Raw genomic sequence first — 19,710 nt, 5'->3', positions numbered from 1 at the left:
CCCGGAGCCCCATGAGTTGTCAGTCCGCCCCTGATACATTGTATACAGTCCGGGGGAGGGGAGGACTCACTTCTGGGAGATACTGTATATATATATATATATACATTGTATACAGTCCAAAGGAGGGGGGGACTGACTTCGGGGAGATACTGTATATATATATATATATTTGGGGGTTCTAAGACATTTTCTAGCAAAGAATACTGATTATAAAATGTAAACAAAAAGTGCCAGAAACGGCTTGGGGTTGAGGAGGTTCTGGACAAAGAGGAACAATAAGGGGATCTCTTCCTAAAGAGAGATGAGGGTGAAAATAAAGGGTGAAAAAAAACAAAACACACAAATTTAACATTAATTAATATTGTTTTTATTTAATAAGAAATAAAAGTTCTAATAGCTCTACAAGCATAGGCAGTTTTCTGCTCAAAGAGCAAGCTGCCTCTGCTTATACAGCTTTTAGAACTTAGAAATGAAGGAGTGCTCCATTCAGTGAGGACATAATTCGAACTCTAAAATGTGTCTTCTGTTTTATTCCCAAATGTTGTACACATTGTAATTCCTCTACAGCCGCCTGGCAGGACCTCGCAGACTCCACGGCCAGCCAGAGCTCTAGAAACACAACTTCCAGCTGTACATAAGCTCCTCACCCACCAGCTAGACACACAGATACTGTCTGAGACTTTAACGCCGGTCAATCCGACCTGCATCCGGAAACTAAAGAATCCATGATCCCGAGACTAACCCTTGGGATGGCGCTTTGTACATTGTAATCTCTCACATGAAACCCAATAGTCTGTCATCCTTCTGTCGCCAGTGCACCATAAGAGGTCTCCCTGGAGAAGAGTGAAGTGTCTGTATGGACTAGGACAACCAGCTACCATGTTATTAAAGACGAGAGCTGCAGTCTACTGGCAAATCTCAGTTAGTCCTTTAAAAGTAAATGCTTTTAATGTCTTCTTTTAATTTCATGTTAAAGGGAAACATTAGTCTTCATAATGCAACCCATCCCTTTGCCAGTATTAAAAAAAAACTGAGCATCAGATCACGAGACAGCAGTCTTGACAGCAGGCCCATTTTCCACGACATGGTGCCTCATCATAAGAATTACAGCAATGACCTTGTAACAACCAGGCAGGTTGAATCCTCCAGCCAAATTGAACAGATCTACCACTACTTGGATGTGTCCCTTGAGTCCTTCTCTAAACCGCCAGTTGGTTATATCCCTAGGGTCCCTTGTGTTCCTTGAGTACATCACCAAGCCATCAGTTAGATGTGTCCTTTGGGTCCACCACCAAGCCACCAGCTGGTTGTCTCCAATGAGTCCATTACCAGGCCACCAGTTGGATGTGTCCCTTGAATCCATCACCATGCCACTAGTTAGTTGCGTCCTTGCCTTAAGTCCATCACCAAGCCACCAGTTGGATGTGTCTCTTGAGTCCATCACCAAACCACCAGCTGAATGTGTCCCCTGAGTCCATTACCAAGCCACCAGTTGGAAGTGTCCCTTGAGTCCATCACCAATCCATCAGTTTGTTGTGTCCCTTAGGTCTATTACTAAGCGGCCAGTTAGATGTGTCCCTTGAGTCCACCACCAAGCCACCAGCTGGTTGTGTCCCCTAAGTTCATCACCAAGCCGCCAGTTGGCTGTGTGCCTTGAACCACTCACCATGCCACTAGTTGGTTGTGTCTTTGCCTTGAGTCCATCACCAAGCCACCAATTAGATGTGTCCCCTGATTCCATCCCCAAGCCACCAGATGGATGTGTCCCTTAATCCATCACCAGGTAGCCAGTAGGATGTGTTCCATGAATCCATCACCAAGCCACCAGTTGGGTGTGTCCCTTAAGTCCATCACAGTGCTACCAGTTGGATGTGTCCATTGAGTCCATCACCGAGCCACCAGTTGGATGTCTCCTTTGAGTCCATCACCGAGCCGCCAGTTGGATGTCCCCCTTAAGTCCATCACCATGCCACCAGTTGGATGTCTCACTTGAGTTCATCACTGAGCCGCCAGTTGGATGTCTCCCTTAAGTCCATCACTGAGCCGCCAGTAGGATGTCTCCCTTAAGTCCATCACTGAGCCGCCAGTTAGATGTCTCCCTTGAGTCCATCACCAACCAAAAGTTTGATGTATCACTTGTGGTTGGCACTCACACAGCATGTGCACATTCCATTGTAGCCTAGCTTAAATAGGATGCACACCATACACACAGTCAAGTGTCATCCAATGGGAGCCTTTCTCTCTTGGCTGCATGTTGTTAGTCATTATAAGGAACCGTATTGCACCTCCCTTACAGACACAAAGTAACAAATTCTCTGCCGTATCTTCTTCCACCGCAAAGCAATATGTTGAACATTTTAGGTATATTCATAGATTCTAAAAGTTTCCAATTGTAAATGGATCCCTTGCTCTTTACACCGAGCACTGAGTCCCTCTTAGAATAAACCGTTTTAGGAAGACGGTCTTGCTATGAAGTGAAGGTTTACGCTCCAAGATTTTGGACGTTTCATGTTACTTTTTATACCACGAGATTCATTTCAGATTCAGTTGTTACACGGATCTTAAATTTTGAAAGGAGTATCTCGCTAAGTGACTGGGCCTTTAACAAGTCTATATATTTTAAATGGCGCTAGTAAAGCCTTTATAGAGGAACACTATAAACGAGAAGTTTTGTTGCCCCTTCTACAGAAGGATGATGACATTCTCCGACTTATATCAGTACGCGGGCTTCCACCAAGGAGACGGTTTCATGCCGCAGAAACGAACCGCAGAGCCACCGAGGGACCGTGCCTCGTATTTTTGGAGGTCCCAGGCTTGATTCCCACTTTTCACGGCATGGAGGAAGAATGTCCCCCCCTACAACTCCCACATATGTACTCATAAATAAATCTGCCAACCTTCACTAGGACCATCAGTAGAAGACTCTTTCTTTAAAGGAAATTTATAGTGATTTTTTGTACTTTTTTAAAAATATGTTTAGTGCTAATAACCCTTTTTTGTTCTTATTTTTATTCAGCTCAATATTACATATACAGTCAGGTTCATAAATATTGGGACATCAACACAATTCTAACATTTTTGGCTCTATACACCACCACAATGGATTTGAAATGAAACTAACAAGATGTGCTTTAACTGCAGACTGTCAGCTTTAATTTGAGGGTATTTACATCCAAATCAGGTGAACGGTGTAGGGATTACAACAGTTTGCATATGTGCCTCCCACTTGTTAAGGGACCAAAAGTAATGGGACAGAATAATAATCATAAATCAAACTTTCACTTTTTAATACTTGGTTGCAAATCCTTTGCAGTCAATGACAGCCTGAAGTGTGGAACGCATAGACATCACCAGACGCTGGGTGTCATCCCTGGTGATGCTCTGCCAGGCCTCTACTGCAACTGTCTTCAGTTCCTGCTTGTTCTTGGGGCATTTTCCCTTCAGTTTTGTCTTCAGCAAGTGAAATGCTCAATCGGATTCAGGTCAGGTGATTGACTTGGCCATTGCAGAACATTCCACTTCTTTCCCTTAAAAAACTCTTTGGTGTCTTTTGCAGTCTGCTTTGGGCCATTGTCCATCTGCACTGTGAAGCGTCCAATGAGTTGTGAAGCATTTGGCTGAATATGAGCAGATAATATTCCTGAAACACTTCACAATTCATCCGGCTGCTTTTGTCAGCAGTCACATCATCAATAAATACAAGAGAAGCAGTTCCATTGGCAGCCATACATGCCCACGCCATGACACTACCACCACCATGATCACTGATGGGGTGGTGTGCTTAGGATCATGAGCAGTTCCTTCTCCATACTCTTCTCTTCCCATCACTCTGGTACAAGTTGATCTCGGTCTCATCTGTCCATAGGATGTTGTTCCAGAACTGTGAAGGCTTTTTTACATGTCGTTTGGCAAACTCTAATCTGGCCTTCCTGTTTTTGAGGCTCACCAATGGTTTCCATCTTGTGGTGAACCCTCTGTATTCACTCTGGTGAAGTCTTCTCTTGATTGGTGACTTTGACACACATACACCTACCTCCTGGAGAGTGTTCTTGATCTGGCCAACTGTTGTGAAGGGTGTTTTCATCATTAGGGAAAGAATTCTTCTGTCATCCACCACAGTTGTTTTCCGTGGTCTTCCGGGTCTTTTGGTGTTGCTGAGCTCACCGGTAGGTTCCTTCTTTTTAAGAATGTTCCAAACAGTTGTTTTGGCCACGCCTAATGTTTTTGCTATCTCTCTGATGGGTTTGTTTTGTTTTTTTCAGCCTAATGATGGCTTCACTGACAGTGACAGCTCTTTGGATCTCATCTTGAGAGTTGACAGCAACAGATTCCAAATGTAAATAGCACACTTGAAATGAACTCTGGACCTTTTATCTGCTCATTGTAATTGGGATAATGAGGGAATAACACACACCTGGCCATGGAACAGTTGAGAAGCCTATCGTCCCATTACTTTTGGTCCCTTAACAAGTGGGAGGCACATATGCAAACTGTTGTAATTCCTACACCGTTCACCTGATTTAGAAGTAAATACCCTCAAATTAAAGCTGACAGTCTGCAGTTAAAGCACATCTTGTTCATTTCATTTCAAATCCATTGTGGTGGTGTATAGAGCCAAAAATTGTGTCGATGTACCAATATTTATGGACCTGACTGTAAATATTTCATATCCACCAAGGCCATAAGACAAACCCAAGACTAGGTCAACAGTTCTCCAACTAGTTTACAGCTGTGCTGTAAAATGGGGAGAAGACACACCTGATGAGGCAGAGGTAGCTGGGCACGTTATCTGCAGCCAGGTGAGAGGCCCTCCATTGTCAGAATGGGTATTCGGGCAACCAAACAGAAGTCTAATAGCACACAGCTTCTCCAGAAGAAGTTGGGAGAACCTCCCTGATTGCTACCAGAGTACTGCAATTCTATTGGGGTGCCCCTCTGTCTTCGGGCCTGGGGTCCCTGTCCACCTGTGTTACCAGAGCTACCCAGCGAGGAGCGCTGTTTACGAGGATAATCACCAATAGATGTGTTCTGTTCTGCTGGAGAGGTTATTGTCAGCTAGACTCCCCGCTGTTATAGAGTCTTCGGGCTCATTCAGACGGCAGATTAGAGCCTCTGCATTCGGATCTGTGCACCGTCTCCTGCCCGCATGTCAAACTTTGATGTGTTCATGCCAGCTCTGCGTGTGCTTCTACGTCTATGGCTGGGGAACATGTGCGAAATCTCATGCATCCCCGACCCACAGAGAAATGCGATGCGCTTTAGCAGATGTGTGGAGGTGCCATTACTTCTTAATGGCACCCTCACACATCAAGACCTATAGCACATATTTTAACGCACCAATTGTGGTGCAATTAAAAAAAAAAAGGGTTGGGGCTCCCCCCCCCCTCACATTGCTGTCTTCAGCTGCCCCCCATTACAGTCCTCAGTGACACCATTAATGTCACTAGCAGCGCCATTACTGCCCTGAGCCCCCCCTCCCATTACTGTCCTCAGTGGCCCCATTAATGTCCTCAGCCCCTCATTACTGTCCTAAGCCCCTCATTACTGTCCTAAGCCCTGCCACTACTGTCCTGATCTCCCCCTTTAACTGTCTTGAGTCCCACCATTACTGTCCCCAGTCCCCCTCATTACTGACCTGAACCCCCCCTTAACTGTCCTGAGCCCTTCCCTTAACTGTCCTGAGCTCCCCCATTACTGTCCTGAGCTCCCCCATTACTGTCCTGAGCTCCCCCATTACTGTCCTGAGCTCCCCCCTTAACTGTCCTGAGCCCTCCCCCCATTACTGTCCTGAGTTCCCCACTTAACTGTCCTGAGCTCCCCCCGTTAATTGTTCTTAGCTCCCCCCCTTAACTGTTCTGAGCCCTTCCACTTCTTTTCTGAGCGCCCCCCTTAACTGTCCCCCCCTAACTGTCTTTAGCCCCCCTTAACGGTCCTGAGCCCTCCATTAAGGTCCTGAGTTTCCCCCCTTAACTGTCCTGAGCTCCCACCTTAACTGTCCTTAGCCCCCCTTATCTGTCCTGAGCCCCTCCACTACTGTCCTGAGCTCCCCTCTTAACTGTCCTTAGCCCCCCCTTAACTGTACTGAGCCTTCCCTTAACTGTCCCCCGCTTAACTGTCCTGAGCCCCTCCAATACTGTCTTGAGCTTAGAGGGCCTTAGAGTGTAAGCTCCTTGAGGGCAGGGACTGATGTGAATGTACAATATGCACTATATTGCCAAAAGTATTGGGCCGGCCCTCCCAGTCATGTGTTTCAGGTGTTCCAATCCCTTCCCAGTCATGTGTTTCAGGTGTTCCAATCCCTTCCCAGTCATGTGATTCAGGTGTTCCAATCCCCTCCATGGACACAGGTGTATACAATCAAGCCCCTAGACATGCAGACTGCTTCTACAAACATTGGTGAAAGAATGGGTCGCTCTCAGGAGCTCAGTGACTCCAAGCGTGGTCCCGTGATAGGTGGCCACCTGGGCAATAAGTCCATCCGTGACATTTCCTGGCTACTAAATATTCCACGCTCAACTGTTAGTGGGATTATAACAAAGTGGAAGCAACTGGGAACAACAGCCACTCAGCCACCAAGTGGTAGGCCACGTCACATGACAGGGCGGGGTCAGCGCATGCTGAAGTGCACAGTGCGCAGAAGTCACCAACTGTCTGCAGAGTCAATAGCTAAAGACCTCCAAACTTGGTGTGGCCTTCAGATGAGCCCAACAACAGTGCATAGAGAGCTTCATGGAATGGGTTTCCATGGCCGAGCAGCTGCATCCAAGCCTTCCATCACCAAGTGCAATGCAAAGCGTCGGATGCCGTGGTGTAAAGCACGCTGCCACTGGACTCTAGAGCAGTGGAGATGTGTTCTCTGGAGTGACCAATCACGCTTCTCTGTCTGGCAATCCGAAGGACGTGTCTGGGTTTGACAGTTGCCAGGAGAACGGTACTTGCCTGACTGCATTGTGCCAAGGGTAAAGTTTGGTGGAGGGGGGATTATGGTGTGGGGTTGTTTCTCAGGGGTTGGGCTTGGCCTCCTAGTTCCAGTGAAGGGAACTCTTAAGGCGACATTTTGGACAATTTCATGCTCCCAACTTTGTGGGAAGAGTTTGGGGATGGCCCCTTCCTGTTCCAACATGACTGCCCACCAGTGCACAAAGCAAGGTCCATAAAGACATGGAGGAGCCAGTTTGGGGTGGAGGAACTTGACTGTCCTGCACAGAGTCCTGGCCTCAACCCCATAGAACACCTTTGGGATGAATTAGAGCGGAGACTGCGAGCCAGGCCTCCTCCCCCGACATCAGTGCCTGACCTGACAAATGTGCTTCTGGAAGAATGGTCCAACCTTCCCATAGACACCCTCCTAAACCTTGTGGACGGCCTTCCCAGAAGAGTTGAAGCTGTTATAGCTGCAAAGGGCGGGGCCAACTCAATATTCAACCCTACGGACTTAGACTGGGGGGCCATTAAAGGTCATGTGTGTGGAAAGGGCGGGGCCAACTCAATATTGAACCCTACGGACTAAGACTGGGGGACCATTAAAGGTCATGTGTGTGGAAAGGGCGGGGCCAACTCAATATTGAACCCTACGGACTAAGACTGGGGGACCATTAAAGGTCATGTGTGTGGAAAGGGCGGGGCCAACTCAATATTGAACCCTACGGACTAAGACTGGGGGACCATTAAAGGTCATGTGCGGGGAAAGGCCGGCGGCCCAATACTTGGGGCAATATAGTGTATATAAAGCTGCATAAATTGTTGGAAATATATAAATACTTCCTATTAATGAAATTAGGATAGAGGTAATTTTAGCTGGAAACATGGAAACGTTTTGGTTGCAGAATATCTGGTGCCTTGAAATGTTGGTCATGTTTGGTGGTCAAATTACTAGATACAGAGACCCTCAGCTTTGGCCCCTGAAATCCCCAGGGGGCCACACATAATATTCAGCATATACTGTATGATGCTTTAAAAACTTATCAGAGATTGAAGACCTACTTCTGAAAGTGGTCAGAGATTGAGGACATACTCCTGGAAGTGGTCCTAGACAGGGGACATACTTCTGTAAATGGTCAGAGTTTGAGGACATACTTCTGGCAATGGTCATAAACAGGGGACAAACTTCTGTAACTGGACAGAGATTGGTCCCATGCTTCTAGAAGTGGTCCAAGATTGGGGACATACTTCTGCAAATCATCATAGAATGGGGACACACGTCTGAAACTGGTCAGAGATTGGGGACATACTTCTGGAAGTGGCCCTAGATTGGGGACTTACTTCTGCAAATGGTCCTAGATTGGGGACGTACTTCGGGAACTGGTCAGAAATTGGGGACACACTTCTGGAAGTGGTCCTAGATTGGGGATATACTTCTGCAAATGGTCCTAGAATGGGGACATACTTCTGGAACTTATCAGAGATTGGGGACATACTTCTGGAAGTGGTCCTAGATTGGGGACTTACTTCTGCAAATGGTCCTAGATTGGGGACGTACTTCAGGAACTGGTCAGAAATTAGGGACACACTTCTGGAAGTGGTCCTAGATTGGGGATATACTTCTGCAAATGGTCCTAGAATGGGGACATACTTCTGGAACTTATCAGAGATTGGGGACATACTTCTGGAAGTGGTCCTAGATTGGGGACATACTTCTGCAAATGGTTCTAGATTGGGAACATACATTTGAAAATGGTCAGAGCTTGGGGACATACTTCTGGAAGTGCTCCTAGATTGGGGGCATACTTCTGCAAATGGTCAGAGATTGGGGGCATAGTTCCAGAAATAGTCAGAGATTGGGGACATACATTTGAAAGTGGTCAGAGATTGGGGGCATACTTCTGCAAACGGTCCTAGATTGGAGACATAGTTCTGGAGATGGTCAGAGATTGGGAACATACTTCTGGAAGTGGTCCTAGATTGGGGACATACTTTTGCAAATGGTCCTAGATTGGGGACATACTTTTGCAAATGGTCCTAGGTTGGAACATACTTCTGGAAATGGTCAGAGATTGGGGGCATAGTTACGGAAATGGTCAGAGACTGGGGACATACATTTGAAAGTGGTCAAAGATTGGGGGCATACTTCTGCAAGCGGTCCTAGATTGAGGACATAGTTCTGGAGATGGTCAGACTGGGGACCTTTTTCTGGAAGTGGTCCTAGATTAGGGGCATACTTCTACAAATGGCCCTAGGTTGGGAACATACGTCTGAAAATGATCAGAGATTGGGGGCATAGTTCCTGAAATGGTCAGAGATTAGGGACATAGTTCTGGAAGTGGTCCTAGATTGGGGACATACTTTTGCAAATGGTCCTAGGTTGGGAACATACTTCTGGAAATGGTCAGAGATTGGGGGCATACTTCTGGAAGTGGTCCTAGATTAGGGGCATACTTCTACAAATGGCCCTAGGTTGGGAACATACGTCTGAAAATGATCAGAGATTGGGGGCATAGTTCCTGAAATGGTCAGAGATTGGGGACATAGTTCTGGAAGTGGTCCTAGATTGGGGACATACTTTTGCAAATGGTCCTAGGTTGGGAACATACGTCTGGAAATGATCAGAGATTGGGGGCATAGTTCCTGAAATGGTCAGAGATTGGGGACATAGTTCTGGAAGTGGTCCTAGATTGGGGACATACTTTTGCAAATGGTCCTAGGTTGGGAACATACTTCTGGAAATGGTCAGAGATTGGGGGCATACTTCTGGAAGTGGTCCTAGATTAGGGGCATACTTCTGCAAATGGTCCTAGGTTGGGAACATACGTCTGAAAATGATCAGAGATTGGGGGCATAGTTCCTGAAATGGTCAGAGATTGGGGACATAGTTCTGGAAGTGGTCCTAGATTGGGGACATACTTTTGCAAATGGTCCTAGGTTGGGAACATACGTCTGGAAATGATCAGAGATTGGGGGCATAGTTCCTGAAATGGTCAGAGATTGGGGACATAGTTCTGGAAGTGGTCCTAGATTGGGGACATACTTTTGCAAATGGTCCTAGGTTGGGAACATACTTCTGGAAATGGTCAGAGATTGGGGGCATACTTCTGGAAGTGGTCCTAGATTAGGGGCATACTTCTGCAAATGGTCCTAGGTTGGGAACATACGTCTGGAAATGATCAGAGATTAGGGGCATAGTTCCGGAAATGGTCAGAGATTGGGAACATACATTTGAAAGTGGTCCTAGATTGGGGACATACTTTTGCAAATGGTTCTAGGTTGATAACATACTTCTGGAAATGGTCAGAGATTGGGGGCATACATTTGAAAGTAGTCAGAGATTGGGGGCATACTTCTGCAAATGTTCAGAGATTGGGGACATAGTTCTGGAGATGGTCAGAGATTGGGGACATACTTCTGGAAATGGGGGCATATTGCTGCAAATGATCCTAGACAGCGGACACACTTCTGGAAATGTTCAGAGATTGGGGGCACACTTCTGCAAATGGTCCTAGATTGGGGACATAGTTCTGGAGATAGTCAGAGATTGGGCACATACTTCTGCAAATGTTCAGAGATTGGGGACATAGCTCTGGAGATGGTCAGAGATTGGGGACATAGTGCTGGAGATGGTCAGAGATTGGGGATATAGTTCCGGAGATGGTCAGAGATTGGGGACATACATTTGAAAGTAGTCAGAGATTGGGGGCATACTTCTGAAAACGGTCCTAGATTGGGGACATAGTTCCGGAGATGGTCAGAGATTGGGGACATAGTTCCGGAGATGGTCAGAGATTGGGGACATACTTCTGCAAATGGTCCTAGATTGGGGTCATACTTCTGGAAATGTTCATAGATTGGGGGCACACTGCTGCAAACGGTCCTAGATTGGGGACATAGTTCCAGAGATGGTCAGAGATTGGGGACATAGTTCCGGAGATGGTCCTAGATTGGGGACATAGTTCCGGAGATGGTCAGAGATTGGGGACATACTTCTGCAAATGGTCCTAGATTGGGGTCATACTTCTGGAAATGTTCATAGATTGGGGGCACACTGCTGCAAACGGTCCTAGATTGGGGACATAGTTCCAGAGATGGTCAGAGATTGGGGACATAGTTCCGGAGATGGTCCTAGATTGGGGACATAGTTCCGGAGATGGTCAGAGATTGGGGACATACTTCTGGAAATGGGGGCATATTGCTGCCAATGATCCTAGGCAGGGGACACACTTCTGGAAGTGGCCAGAGACTGGGGAAATGCTCCCCGTGTTGATGTAGATCTGAATTATTAGAGATTGTTAGAGTCTCAGACATGTCATAGGAGGCTGCCAGAGATCACCGTCATTACAGTTCCCTCCAGCTTCCCCCATTGGCTGCTCTGCCTGAGGGCCGCACAATAACAAAGGGCCCCCGACTGAACACCAAGGTAGTCAGAGGGTCTACGTGACAAAGAAGTCAACCTGTTGAAGTTGGTGTCCCACGTACGGCCGGCGAGAGCCAAATAAATGATATTTGGGGTCGGCAGCAGAAAGAAAACCTCCCCAAGTCATCCTTCTCCCTCAGCCGTGACATTTCCTAAAATGTTTACCCGCCTAGCGAGGTCGTGAGGGTTTACAGCTAATTAGTCAATTAGTTCAACCTATTAGCAACCTTAGAAGAATTCCCAGTCTGGCCCCCGGATTGTCAGAGCCACATCTGCAGCCCATCACCGTCCCATTTACCCCATTAACAGCTTGCACATGTGCTAAGAAAACATCGGATTGTTTCTGCAATTATACTTCAGAGGAGAAGTCTTAACTTTTACTTCGGCACAAAAGGAATGGAGTGCGAGGAGGAACGTTGGGGGGGGGGGGGGGAACGTTGGGGGGGAACGTTGGGGGGGGGGAAAGATTGATGGAGGCGAGCTGCACAGAGTGAAAATTTCCTGTGGAAAAATCTCTGCTATTAACAACGGCAACTTGTTACTTCACTTTTTTTTTCTTTTTCCAACACTATTTAACTTTTACAGATCCCTAAATGCTTCAAAAAGACGTCTTTAGTCAATCTTAGCGCGGCCATATATGGGCATATTCAGTCTGCCGAGGGCTGTTTTATTAATGGGGTTCAGGGGGCGTTTACCCCACGGTCACCAGAAAAGGCCCCCAACCTGACCATTATTGGTGACGTCCGGGTGGCAGTTGTATTAAAGACACAAATCCAGGTGTGGCTATTCTTGTAGTTACATTGTTACAACTCGGACCTATGTAACTGTTCATGTATATACCTGTGGGGGGCTTCTAGGAGCTGGAACATGATGTAGTAGACACTGCTACTACACTACTAACTACACCGCTACTACACTACTAACTACACCGCTACTACACTACTAACTACACCGCTACTACACTACTAACTACACCGCTACTACACTACTAACTACACCGCTACTACAATACTAACTACATCATTACTACACTACTAACTACATCATTACTACACTACTAACTACACCGCTACTACACTACTAACTACACCGCTACTACACTACTAACTACACCGCTACTACACTACTAACTACATCATTACTACACTGCTACTACACTAACTACATCATTACTACACCACTACTACACTACTAACTACATCATTACTACACTGCTACTACACTACTAACTACATCATTACTACACTGCTACTACACTAACTACATCATTACTACACCACTACTACACTACTAACTACATGATTACTACACCGCTACTACACTACTAACTACATCATTACTACACTGCTACTACACTACTAACTACATCATTACTACACCACTACTACACTACTAACTACATCATTACTACACTGCTACTACACTACTAACTACATCATTACTACACTGCTACTACACTAACTACATCATTACTACACCACTACTACACTACTAACTACATGATTACTACACCGCTACTACACTACTAACTACATCATTACTACACTGCTACTACACTACTAACTACATCATTACTACACTGCTACTACACTACTAACTACATCATTACTACACTGCTACTACACTACTAACTACATCATTACTACACTGCTACTACACTACTAACTACATGATTACTACGCCACTACTACACCACTAACTACATCATTACTACGCCACTACTAACTACATCATTACTAGATAAAAGCAAGCAAAGGGCCACATCTGGCCCCTGGGACACAGTTTGGAGACCACTGGGTTAGAGGGGGGGAGAGAAAAAAACTTTTAGCCCAGAATGGGGCAGATTTAGAAAGGTTGAATTGACATCCACGCATTGGAGTTCACTTGAGGTCAAGTTTTGGAGCTTTTGGAATCGTGGTCTTCTAGTACGGCTTGTCGGTAGTCATTACTACCATGACTTTCCCACTCGACCAATCCGGCTTTGCGTATTTCACATCCCACCTATCACAAAGTCTACCGGAGACCCCTCCCCCCTCCTTGTAGCTCTGATCTCCTGGACATCTCCAACACCTCTAACATCTAAGAGATCTGTGAACCTGTGGAACGCTTGAGGTCTCCACTCAGGCCTCCATAGCTGTATGGGTTCTACTGAGGGTGCAGGAAGGGTGGAGAGTCCATCCTGACTGCAAACTGTAAGAAAAGGGGATGACCAGACAAACCTGTCAATCACACAAGTAGTAGCATCCTCAGCTCAGCTCCTTCCGATGCGTTTCACCCTGCCCACTGGGCTTAGTCATGGAGGTAGGAATTCCTTGGGGCAAAGGAGGTATATATTTGTCAGGGTCCTGTCCACAGCAGGAGTTCTGGAAGATCTGGCATTTCTGCCAGTACCCTGCATGGCCGCAGAAGTACACATCAGCCTCAGTCTGATGCCAGACGGCCTTTATAAGGAGGCTCATCACTTCCTCTGGTTGCTGGATGATCTCTAGCTCCCCGCGCCCTGTTCCTGTTTCCTGTGACTTTGACCATTGATCTTCTGTTACCGACTCGGCTTGCTCCTGGACCTGTCTACTCTGCCTTACCCCTGATCTGACCTCGGCCTGGCTTACGGATACTCTCTCTCTTGCTCCTCTGTGTATGACCTCGGCTATCCCATCTGACTACATCTGCTCTGATTCCCACCTGGTACCTGACCTTGGCTTGAACCAACTACCCAGTAAACACCTAAATCCCGGAAGGGCTTGCATACCACGCACAGGCGCCTCCTGTCTGCAGACCTATCTCCGTACACCAGCTGTGCTTCTGAGTGGACCACCAACCAGCACTCCTACAGGTGACCTGTGCAACTTTGGGCCTGACTCCCGCTGTCCCACTCTCAGGGGAGTCCGGAACTTAGCCGCAAGAGAAGTCCTCTCTCCATTGGCCTCCATCACCAAGTACGTGATAATATTACATCAAAAGCTCCAGATGTGAATTTAAAAGGTCCATGAGCAAAGGAAAACGCATCGAGGAAGAGGTGCAGGTGGAGCTGGGCCGGGACGTTACACATCTAATAAATTGCATTAGAATCTAATAAATCTACACAAACATCGTCTTACAAGAAGAACCAATTTGGGATTTTCTGTCATTGGTACCATACCTCAGCCTTTGACACTGCTCAACCCCGACATCCCAGATCACTGCTGGAGAACAATCATGTTTAAGGATTTGCCCCCAAGATATCTCCATTCTGGTGAGGTGTTGAAGATCTCATTTACATCCTCTAGCAAATCCAAAGTGAAACTAGATCCTGCCATGTACCTGCTGGGTCTGCCGACACCTGGCTGGTCTAGGAATGTCAGGAGACCAATTTTGCAAATCCTAACTGCCTCATGATGTTTGATAGATACCTATTTTTCTTGTTCTCGAGGGGTTTTGGCGTGTTGGTGGGGACCGTGTGTGAAGTTCATTGTGTGAAGTTGAGGCGAATGTGAACTATGTGAGTTCAATAACCAAAACTATATCAGTTCTACAGTCTTGTACGGACCAATGGCGTGCACCAGCAACTCTCCACTACCCCCTGATGTTGCTTGTGGTTTAGTTCTTTAGCATTTGCTTCAACTATTGGATAGCGTGTCTCTGAGGTTGTCTGGTAATTGGCCGTGTCCTAACAATGTCAGACACTTGTCTCAAGGCAGTGCCTTCACATCAGAGGTCCCCATCACTGCAGAGGTCCCCCCATCACATCAGAGCCTCTCTTCATGTCAGAGGCCCCCCATCACATCAGAGGTTCTCCACCACCGCAGAGGTCCCCAATCACATCAGAGCCTCTCTTCATGTCAGAGGCCCCCATCACATCAGAGGTTCTCCATCACCGCAGAGGTCCCCAATCACATCAGAGCCTCTTTTCATGTCAGAGGCCCCAAATCACATCAGAGGTTCTTCATCACCGCAGAGGTCCCCAATCACATCAGAGCCTCTTTTCATGTCAGAGGCCCCCAATCACATCAGAGGTTCTTCATCACAACAGAGGTCCCCCCCATCACATCAGAGCCCTTCTTCATGTCAGAGGCCCCCAATCACATCAGAGGTTCTCCATCACCGCAGAGGTCCCCAATCACATCAGAGCCTCTCTTCACGTCAGAGGCCCCCAATCACATCACAGGTTCTTCATCACAACAGAGGTCCCCATCACATCAGAGCCTCTCTTCATGTCAGAGATCCCCAATCACATCAGAAGTTCTCCATCACGTCAGAGGTCCTCACATCTCATCCCTCTTCAAGGTTAGAGGCCCCACTTTACATCAGTCCCCTATCACCACAAAGTCTTCATATCTCCTCCAAGCCCCCCCATCATATCAAAGGCTCGCCTCAACATTAGCAGCCCCCTGCATATGAGAGCACCCCCATTACATTAGAGTCCGCCCATTACAGAACCCTTCAATCATACAGTCCCACCATCACAGAGCCCCCCTCCCCATTACACAGTCCCACAATCAATCTGCCCCTCATCACAGATCGCCCAGTCACACAGTCCTCCCATCACAGCATCTCCTAATGGCAAAGAGCCTCATTATGTAGTACCCCAAACACAACGCCCCCTAATCACATAGTCCCCTCCCATCACAGAACCCACCATTTGCAAAGTCCAGCTATCACAGTGCCTTCCCCATTACATGGCCCCCCAATTATAAAGCCCCCCCATTACACAGTCCCCCAATTAAAGAGCCCCCTAATCGCATACTCCCCTACAATCACAGAACCCCCATTTGCAAAGTCATGCTATCACAGAGCCCCCCATTACACAGTCCCCCAATTACATAGCCACCTAATCACTTAGTTCCATCCCATCACTGAACCCCCCATTTGCAAAGTCCAACTGTCACAGAGCCCCCCATTACATGGCCCCCAATTATAGAGCTCCCCATTACGCATTCCCTTAATCACAAAGCCCCCTAATCACATAGTCTCCTCCCATCACAGAACCCCTCATTTGCAAAGTTCTGCCATCACAGAGCCCCCCATTACATGGTCTCCCAATTCTAGAGGCTCCTATTACACGGTCCCCCAATCACAAAGTCCCAATCACATAGTTTCCTCCCACCACAGAACCCCCCATTCGCAAAGTCCCGCCATCACAGAGCCCCCATTACATGGTCCCCCAATTATAGAGCCCTACCATTACACAGTCCCCCAACCACAGAACCCCCGAATCACATAGTCCCTCTCATCCCAGAAATCCCTAGTGGCAAAGACCCACAATCACAGAGCCCCCAATTACATGGTCCCCCAATCATAGAGCCCCCCCTAACACAGCTCCCCAATCATAGAGCCCCTTAACCACATAGTTCACCCATTACGAAACCCCCACCGATCACATGGTCCTCTGATCACATCAGAGCCCTGGCTTTTGACTTCAGGTTGGGTAGAACAGTGGTTCTCAACCTGTGGGTCGTGACCCCTTTGGGGGTCGAACGACCCTTTCACAGGGGTCGCCTAAGACCATCTGGGAAAACACATATTTCCGATGTGTAAAGAGCAGCTACTGTGTAGAAAGCAGCTACTGTGTAGAAAGCAGCTACTGTGTTGAAAGCAGCAGTATTGGAGGAAAAACGACACTTCATGAATATATAATTACTGGGTAAATAAATTTATGGTTGGGGGTCACCACAACATGAGGAACTGCATTAAAAAGTCACGGAATTAGGAAGGTTGAGAACCACTGGGGTAGAGGGTGGGAGGTGGAGGAGGTCAGGAGGAGGCAGACTTCTGTCCTCTCCCGAATGCTTGGGAAAGCCCTGCATGCCGCCTGCCCTGGATCAGTGTCATGGGTTGTGATGGCGCTGGTGGCCTCATGCCTACACCATGGATGCTCATGATGCCGATCTAGGGCAAACTAGGTCCCGTGCTCGTGGCCTCTCATTTGAGATGCACCGCCTCAGGGTAATGTACCCATGAAAAATGTTCTAATAAAAATAAATTTAAACTAAAATCTAATAAATGAAAAAAAAAAGAGTTCAGCAAAATGTTTTATCCCGGCTGTATGGCCGCCTTCCATATGTTTGCCAGAACGTTCCTCCAAACCTGACATGAAACCAACTTTCATATACAACCACTATAAATAGCTCCGATTGGAACTCTAATGCGCACGGAGGCTTAGATCACGGCGTTTCCCTCTTTACGAACTTTGACTGGCGGTCCAGCTAACCCAAACACGCATTACACTAATCCGCGGGGGTCTCGTGTAACCGAAAAAAAAAGCGAGGAGCGGAACCGTCCCGTCACTTCTTCTTCGCGCCCGGTGCTAAAAATAACCTCGCCTAATGAATTACCGTAGTCAAGCTTTGACTTCTAATGGAGTTGTTACGCTTTGCGCTTCTGACAGGCGGCTCCCCGGCGGGAGGAGAGCCAAAAAAACGGCAAAAAAGAAAAAAAAAAGTCAAAAGAAAGAAAGGGAAAAAAAAAAAGCACACGTTGGTGAAATCGAGTCCGCTTCCCAAAAACAAACGTCTCAATTCCCGTGGGCTGCGAAGTATGCTCTGAATGGGAATGGAAAACGGGCACCTGTCCTAATGTTTATTAAGATTGGGAAACGTCGGTTTTCATGATGAAGAGAAATCCGTGCGTTTGAAAGAGCACGACAGTCTGGCACGCAGCGCACTCCCCCTCCGTCTCCGATCCAGGATCTGGGTAATAAGATTCTTATGTCAGGTTGGAGAATGAAACGGATATCAGGCCTCTGACACTCATCGCAGCTGACATGTGAAGTCTGGCCTCGCCGCACAGCTTCGGACGCCTTGCCTGGGGCCGGCCGTGGACAGTGGCGGCGTGAGAGGGATAATGCGTTCAGGCTGTAGGGAGGCTAAAGAGAACCTGTCACAATAGGCATGCAAAGGCGCACTATAGATCTGATAGAAGACATGGCGCTTACTGAAGGATACATTGTAACATGTTTTTAACATCAATATACAGTGAAGGAAATGCGTATTTGCTCCCGGTTGATTTTGAATGGTCGCCCCTCACACAGAAATGATCGGTCTAACAATGGAATGTTCGGTGTAACACTGAGAGACAGAATACAACAAATTCAGCAGAAATGCGTCTAACAAATGATGACTGATCTGCATGTTCATGAGGGAAATAAGGATTTGATCCCCTTCACAAACATGACTTAGTACTTGGTGGCAAATCCCTTGTTGGCAATCACAGAGGTCAGACGTTTCCTGTAGTTGGCCCCCAGGTTCGCACACATCTCAGGAGGGATTTTGGCCCACTCCTCTTGGCAGATCCTCTCCAAGTCATTAAGGTTTGGTGGCTGAAGTTTGGCAATTCGAACTTTCAGCTCCCTCCACAGATTTTCAAGGCCACTCCAGGAACTTTTTGTGCTTCTTCTTGAGCCGCTCCTTTGTTGCCTTGGCCATGTGTTTTGGATCATTGTCATGCTGGAACATCCATCCACCACCCATTTTCAATGCCCTGGCTGAGGGAAGAAGGTTCTCACCCAAGATTTGATGGTACATTGCCCGTCCATCGTCCCTTTTTATGCGGTGCAGATAAACATCCCCAAAGCAGAATGTTTCCATCACCATGTTTCACAGTTGGGATGGTGTTCTTGGGGTCATAGGCAGCATTCCTCCTCCTACAAACACGGCGAGTTGAGTTGATGCCAAAGAGCTGGATTTTGGTCTCCTCTGACCACAACACTTCCCACCAGTCCTCCTCTGCATCATTCAGATGTTCAGTGGCAGACTTCAGACGGGCCTGGACATGTGCTTTCTTGAGCAGAGGGACCTTGCGGGCACTGCAGGATTTCAGTCCTTGTCGGCGTAGTGTGTTACCAATTGTTTTCTTGGTGACTGTGGTCCCAGCTGCCTGGAGATCATTGACAAGATCCTCACGTGTAGTTCTGGGATGATTCCTCACTGTTCTCATGATCATTGACACTCCACGAGGTGAGATCTTGCATGGTGCACCAGACCTAGGGAGACTGACACTTGTTTTGTGTTTCTTCCATTTGTGAATGATTGCACCAACTGTTGTCACCTTCTCACCAAGCTGCTTGGCCATAGTTTGGTAGCCCAGTCCAGCCTTGTGTAGGTCTACCATCTTGTCCCTGACATCCTTGGACAGCTCTTTGGTCTTTGCCATGGTGGAGAGTTTGGAATCTGATGGTTTGATTGCTCCTGTGGACAGGTGTCTTTTATACAGGTAACACAATGAGATTAGCAGCACTCCCTTTAAGAGACTGCTTCTAATCTCAGCTTGTTACCTGTATGAAAGACACCTGGGAGCCAGAAATCCTGCTGAATGATAGAGGATCAAATCCTTCTTTCCCTCATGAACATGCAGATCAGTCATCATTTGTTAGACGCATTTCTGCTGAATTT

This window comes from Staurois parvus, unplaced genomic scaffold (assembly GCF_062004578.1).
Source record: "Staurois parvus isolate SC_StPar_1 unplaced genomic scaffold, SC_StPar_1.0 ptg000851l, whole genome shotgun sequence".
Lineage (NCBI taxonomy): Eukaryota > Metazoa > Chordata > Amphibia > Anura > Ranidae > Staurois > Staurois parvus.
Note: the sequence above shows the minus strand (reverse complement) of the source record.